The sequence below is a fragment of the Triticum dicoccoides genome, chromosome 7B (assembly GCF_002162155.2).
Source record: "Triticum dicoccoides isolate Atlit2015 ecotype Zavitan chromosome 7B, WEW_v2.0, whole genome shotgun sequence".
In the NCBI taxonomy this organism is placed as follows: Eukaryota; Viridiplantae; Streptophyta; class Magnoliopsida; order Poales; family Poaceae; genus Triticum; species Triticum dicoccoides.
Window position 1 is genome coordinate 71600125 of NC_041393.1, and position 7700 is coordinate 71607824.

Below are 7700 nucleotides of genomic sequence, written 5' to 3' on the forward strand. Positions count from 1 at the left end.
GTCTTCAGGTGACTCCCGCAGGGGACGAGAGGAAGACGAAGAAGAAGAGGAGCGTGACTCGGAGGCGACCATCGAGGGGACGAGTGAGACCACTCCCCAGCACAGGGCCAGCATCCTCCGCACCTTGTTGGACGACGACGAGGCCAACGCCACGTGGGAGGGAGAGGATCCACCCGTGATCCCGAAGAAGGACAGATCGGCGCTGATCTCCCGAGGGGCTGCTGCTGCCCAGGCACCGCCCGAAGCCGCCTCCAGCCCTTCTGCTGCGCCCTCTTCCTCTCCTGGACCTCTTGAGGCTGCACCCCGGACCACGAGGCTCTCGGGCTTCAAACTTGGCAAGAGGTTGATAACCTATGCCACAATTGACCAGTAAGTGCTCGAACTTCATCTTGTTCTTGATTATGCCATCGGAGCTTGACATTCTCCATCAATTGGTTAGGCCGCCGCTTGCGGCGAAGAAGAAGAAGGGGGACACGGTGACTCCGTCTGGGGCAGACTCATCTGCCGTGGTCACGCCTTCATCCGTGGGAAGGGGAGGCGGTGAAGTTCGCACCTCCCCTGCCCGATCGTCCTCGCGAGGCTTGGAGGAGCGCTCTGGCAGGGTGCCATCCCCCATGGCCATGCTGGCTCCAGAGGTGCCGGCGCCTGATGCTGCTGCCGAGGTAGCCAAAGCTCAGGAGCCCCCAGTCTCTCGAGCCGTGGCCATGCTGCCGCCTCCTCCTCCAGTGCTGCTGGTTCCGGGTCCTTCTACCTCCTCTGATGTCTTGGAGCATGCTGTCTCCGGGATGGTCCAACTGCAAGAAGACCTCCAGGGTGCCGCCCCACGTCTGGTAGCCGGGCGCCTGGTAGCCGGGCGCCTGGAGCTGGTCTCCGGCTGGCTTCATTCTGACGCCTCTGTCCGAGCGACGTTGAGGCAGGCCACGACAGCTTCTGAGGAGGATAAGCAAGCCGCCACCCAGGCCTCAGCCGCCCGCGATGCGGCATTGAAGGATGCCACGGTCGCCCAGGACCGCTGCAAGGTGCTGGAGGCCGAGCTGCAGGGCTTGCGCGATGAGCACGCCAAAGAAGCTCGTGACCGCCAGGCGAAGGAGGAGGAGATGAAGGCTCAAGAGGAAGCCGTAAGGGACCATGACGCCGAGCTGACACGGCTGTCGGAGTCGCAGGCTGCTGAGCGCAGCCGGCTGGAGATGCTGGAGAAGAAGCTGAGGGCAGAGAGAGCCGAGCTGGACGCCAAGGCGAAGGTCCTGGCCGAGGACCGCATGGCCTTTGCTCGCCTCGAGGAGAGGGCTCGCGCGTCACTGAAGACGCTCTACGAGAATGGCTGGGAGAAGCCACTGGCTGGCACCAAGGACGGCCCTGCCCATCTGCTTCCGTTCTTGGTCGAGGCGCTCGAGGAAGTCGTGAGCGGCGTCGGCCCCATGGCCGAGGTGGAAGATCGCGTCCTTTCTTCTGCGGCGCTGACACGCCTCTTCAGCCACGTACACCTTCATGACCCTGGCGCCAATCTCGATGAGCTGCTAGAGCCCGTGGACAGCGAGCACTTCGCCGCTGCTGCTGAAGCTGTGAAGGGCCAGGTGGAAGCCTTGTTGGCGAACTTCCGCGCCTTTGCTACCGCACCCACGGCAGGCGCTGCTGATCCTGCAGCCCCGGGAGGTGGAGCTGGTGGGGGCAACACCACCACGGAGGCGGAGCCCCTGGCGAATGACGGCGTTGTCCAAGGGTGATCTTCTCGCGACCTCTTTCCTGTTTTAACTCGTGCAATGTGCACCATGCCCCGTGGAGGCGTTTAAACTTGCGTTTGATATTGTGAAGACAATTATGGTTTGTAATATTTGCTCTAGGATTTGCTTCGATATTTTGCGGTTTCCTTCCGATTTGCTTTATGTTTTACGTCGGCAGAGCCCGGCCCCGTGCATACCTCAATCGTTGTTGGCCCCGACCGGATCACCAGGACGGGACCAAGGAGTGAGGGGCTACGTGACAAGTTAGGCTCCTGAGTCGCGATGCTCAGGAGTCCCCCTTGACGCACAAACAACAAATAGGGAGGGAACATAGGAGTAGATCTATCGTTATACGTCGGCAGAGCCCGGCCCCGCGCATACCTCAACCGCCATTAACTCCGACCGGATCACCAGGTCGGGGCTAAGGAGTGAGGGGCTACATGACCAGTTAGGCTCCTGAGTCACGATGCTCAGGAGTCCCCCTTGACGTTCAAATGATCTTCATACCTTGGCTCCACTCGGGGAGGGGCGCGCGATGACCAGGTCCGAGGGACCTGGCTGGGTGGTGTGCGCTCGGGCGTGACCCGGGCGCAGCCCCCATGTCCATCCCCCTCGCGTGACGCTCCTGAGGGGAGGTGTTGCGATGAGGCCAGTCAGTGAGCTCTGGGCTCCCTGAGGTTGATACGGCCATGGACCGCCCCCAGTTGTTTATCACCAGCGTGGAGCATAGCGCTTCCGTATGTGTACGGGCATAGCCGCTCCTGGGTAGTGTCGTCAGCCAGCACGGAGCATGGTGCTTCCACTGGTGCGTGGGAGGGGGCCCCCCCTCCGGGAGGAGCCCCCGGGGCATATACAGCCCCGCCCTGACACATGGCTTGCATGGTAGGGCTAGATGAGGTGTATCTAGGCACTCATGAGCCAGCACGGGACTCATGAGGCCCTACCTCAAGGCGGGTTGCGCCTGGTCTTGAGTCTTGGACAGCTGCGTGTTCCTACGAGATGGTTAGATACAAATGCTCTACGTCCTTAGGTCCCGGCCCTCGAGCAAGCTCGGCCGCCGCTGGTATGCTGGGTCGCAATGCCGTGGTCAAGGCCGGGGGGTGAGGGCTGGAGAGCTAGTAAGAGCTCCTGAGTCGCAATGCTCAGGAGCCCCCCTTTTAACGCGCAAGCGATTTGTATGAGGGAGAGGAGGCCCGTGGTAGGCGGCAGATGATAATCATGGGCAGGTTAAGCATGAAAGGAAAATTAGCTTAGATAAACGCAGAATGGATACACGCCACCGGGTCAGGCCCGAGCGGCTTGGGGATGATGCAGCCCGAGGGGCGCCCCCGGCAAGGTAAACTAAAGACATAAGGAAAAGGGATACACGCTGCAGGGACGGACCCATGCGGCCTGGGAATGATGCACCCCTGAGGGCGCTCCCAGCTGAAATGAACTCGGAAGATGTCTCCTGGTACCATTGTAGAGTGGGTGTTGGAGTAGCTGAAGATGCACAGTGAAGAGGCCGACCCTCATGAGCCACCGGAGCCCTGAGCCTTGGGAGGCTCTGGGGGTCTAGGCGGCTCCTCGAGGACCATCTCCATCTCTGCTAGGACTGCATGATGCCTGGCCTCCTGGGCCACAAGAATGCTTTGCAGGTGACGCTGGAAGGTGGTAGCCGCGTTCGGCAGGCATGCGAACGTAGCCGTGCAACGGACCCTCGCAGTGTCCCATGCACAAAGGTCAGAGGCGCTCCTGAGATGTGGCTCGGTTGAGCCATGGGATGTCAATGCAGACGCGCAGCCCACCATCCTCGCCTGGACGGGGGGCCACGCCAGGTAAGCGGTGGTTGCTGCGCATGGCTCTTGCTTCCTGTAGCTCTTGAGTAGTCTTGGTGATGAACTCATGAACGCTGGGCTCTCCATGCCCTGAAACCTCCTAAGGGAAACGTGCCGCGAAGCACGCCTCCAAGTGGTGCCCGAGCGCCTCCCTCGTGATTTTGGCAAAGTCTGAGGCCCTCCAGAAGAGAGCCCCTGAGCCCTGCCCAAGGAGGGCGCCGGGCGCGCCTTCCTATGTGATGGAGGGAGGCACCCCTTGCGCGGGGCGCTGATCCTGACGCGGCACCTCCTGAGATGCCAACCTCCTAACGCCTTGAGCTGAGCGGTGTCTTCTTATTCTTGGGGACTACCTCGGGAGGATTCTCGCCCCTGCTGTCTGGGTCCTTGATTGATGCAGCTTGGAAGGCATGCTCGAGGGAGCACACCGCATCTCTTTCTTCACAAGTGACCGTGATGATTCCGCCACTTCCCGACATCTTGAGGACGTTGTAGCCATGGTGTGTCACCGCCATGAACTTGGCCAGGGCTGGATACCCGAGGATGGCATTGTACGGCAAGTGGATGTGGGCGATGTCAAAGTTGATGAGCTCGGTGCCGTAGTTGTCGCGCTGGCCGAAGGTGACAGGGAGGCGGATCTACCCTATCGGGGTGGTGGAGCTGTCAGTGACTCATGAGAACAGCTTGGTTAGCTGATCATATGGCACTTGAAGGCTGTCGAACATCTTGATGGACAGGACATTGAGCCCTGTGCCGCCATCAATGAGGGTCCTGGTGACCTGCACGTTGTTGATGACTGGGGAGCAAAGCATCAGGAGGACGCCAATAGTAGTTGCGCACTTGAGTTGATCTGCTAAGCTGAAGGTGATGTCACACTTGGACCACCTGAGCGGGCGCGTGGCCTCAAGCCTGGGGAGGACTGCATTCACCTCGCGAGCAAACTGCTTGAAGATGCGCTGAGATGCTGGGGCCTGAGCTCCGCCCAAGATGCAAGCGATAGCGCGTGGCTCCTGTGTGACGCCCCGAGACCGACGCTCTAGAAGACTCCTAGCTATTCCGAGTTTCGCCGTGTGTTTTATTTTTGTTTGTTGCATTTCATCATGTCATCTCTTGCATTGCATCATGTCAGCATGCCATCATATCATTAATTTTATAACTCTTTTAAATAAATTGTATGGATTTTTCGATCCATTTAAATCGAGGGAAGGGTGACTTCTCTTTATAACATATCCTCTCGATATTTTAGGGAGCTATATTAAATATTTCTTTAATTTGGAATTAACCATAACCCACTTGCAAAATATCCCAATGCTTTTGTTATCTTAATTCTTGGTCTCCAACCTTGCCCATAATTTCTTTCATAATTTTCCGGAGCTCCACCAAAAATCCGAACATTTTTGGACCTTCCAAACTCCCACTTCCTATTTAAACTCTTTTGAATGTAATTCAAATGAGGTTGTATTCAGTCCCTTCGACACGTATCTTTGCAATTTTTTTGGATCAAGACCTTTTCGATGAGCCCAAGAAAATTAACTCCATTCCCAAATTGCTTCTCTAACATCTTGTTTTCTCTCCTTTTCTTTCCTTCTATTATTTCTCTTCTGTTTTTGGAAGAGAGAGCAACCCACCAACTCTAGCCCGCAGCCCAGACCGACCCAATTCCCCTTAAGCCCACCTAAACCACTGTTAACCCTAGCCCCGACCGATCCCAGCCCCCACGCATCTCTCTCCCTCTCGTTCCCTCTGCCCGCCGCCACACACACACACACACACACACACGCATCGAGCCAGGGAGACGAGCTCCCTGCGCCCGATCCCCTCGCCGCCCTCCTCCTCGGTCCGGCCCGAAACCGCCGTCGTCGCGCCTCTTTGCCTCCGCGCTGTCCATCCTGTGATCCGGCGCCCCAGCCTCGTCAGCGCCCGTGCCTCCTCCTCCCTCACCTGTGGCCTCCTCGTCGTCGTCCCGCGCCTCCCTGAGAGCCACCTCCGCCTCGACTAGCGCTGCCCCTCCGTCGTCAGCTTCCGGTGTCTCCGACCCTCCTCTGCATCGACCTCCCCTGCTTCACCAAGTTCACCGCTGCCGAGCCCCTACCTCAGCCTCGTGACCTCGCCGCGCCTCCTACCCCGCTGGCTTCTTCTCTGCTTGAGGAGCTCCAACAGCCGCGCATGGCTACGCCTCCCATGGAGCTCCACTGCTGGGGTTGCTCCTCGCCTGCATCGCTGCCTTCCCTCGCGCTGCTGCTCCTCTACTTCGTCCTCTGCCGCCTGCAGCGCGCGTGACCGAGCTGCCCCTGCCTTGTTCGACCACCGGAACCGCGCCAAGTCGTTGCCTCTTTGCATCCGCGCTGTGTTGCCGTGGACGCATGCAACCCTGAAATCAATCCCAAGCGTCAAGTATCAGGACACTACGGAAACCTGAATCGCCAAGACCGGACCCGTCAAGTACCCCTTCGGATTCGTCAAGACCCTCATGTACGACTACACCCGGTGATGCGTCAAGTACCTCTACCGTCGACCCCGTGGGCGTTAAGTTCCTCTATGAAACATGTACCACTACGCCCAAGTTCCACTACCAGATGTACCACTACCATCGCCGAAGACCGTCAAGTGTACAACTACTACCGCCGTTGATTCGACAAGACAACCACTACTTCCACTACCGTTGCCGTGAACGACTACTTCCACAACGTCCGTGAACCACTACTTCAACTACGACCGTCCCGAGGACGTCTACTTCCCCTACACCGCATCGAACTCGATCCGCCTCGAAAATGCACGCTTTGAAGGTATAACCCCGAGATGACCGCCCATGAACGAATGCTTGTGTGTTGTATGAGATGCTCGTGTTTGCACCGTGTCCGAGAGAGGTCTTTGCACGTTCCTTGTTTGCCATGCCGCCGTCCCGTGGGAACCCGGTAGCCGGGATCACCCCACCATCTTGCATGACTCGCTCAGGTCACACTTCCTTTTGCACCGGTACCTCCATGAGTTACCGGGACCGGAATGTTGCCGTGGCACCATTTCCGTTTCGTCGCCGTGGCACCTTTTTCCTTCCGCCATGGCGACAAATGCCTCGTATCATGCTCATGTTAACATTTTCATAAAATTGCATAAACCTTGTTTATGTCATCCGCATCATGATAACAACATTTAAATGCTTAAAATTTGTTGTTGCTTTAAAATTGCTAAATGACATGAGGATTTTCGGGAATTGTTGTTTGTTGTTTCTAGCCTCATTTAAACTTGCCTAAATAGGTGGTTTGCTCATGCTTCACCTCTTGCCATGTTTAATAACATTTAATATTGTTGGGTACCTAAACGAGAGTGAACTAAATAACTCAATGTGGTGTTTCATCAATATGCAACTTGTTGCATCTTGAGCTCCACTTAACTTGTAGTGTTGTTTGTGCATATTGCCATGACATGCCTCATTAAACCGGACATGCATCATACTTGATTGTGCATCATGCCATGTTTATGCTAGTGTGTTTACCATATTGTTTGCTTCTTTCCGGTTTGCTTCTCTCCTTAGCTTCGGTTTCGTTCTGGAGTTGTGAGGATTCATTTGACTATGTGCGTTTGTCTTCTTCATGGACTCATTCTTCTTCCTAGTAGGATTTCAGGCAAGATGACCATTACCCTCGATATCACTTCTATCTTAGCTTGCTAGTTGCTTCGTTCTATCGCTATGCTGCGCTACCTATCACTTGTTTACCATGCCTCCAAAATTGCCATGTCAGCCTCTAACCTTTTTCACCATTCCTAGCAAACCGTTGTTTGGCTATGTTACCGCTTTAGCTCAGCCCCTCTTATAGCGTTGTTAGTTGCAGGTGAAGTTGAAGATTGCTCCACGATGGACAGGATTATGTTGGGATATCACAATATCTCTTTTTAATTAACGCATCTATATATTTGGTAAAGGGTGGAAGGCTCGGCCTTATGCCTGGTGTTTAGTTCCACTCTTGTCGCCTTAGTTTCCGTCATACCGGTGTTATGTTCCTTGATTTTGCGTTCCTTACGCGGTTGGGTGATTTATGGGACCCCCTTGACAGTTCGCTTTGAATAAAACTCCTCCAGCAAGGCCCAATCTTGGTTTTAACATTTGCCACCTAAGCCTTTTTCCCTTGGGTTCTGCAGACTCAAGGGTCATCTTTATTTTTACCCC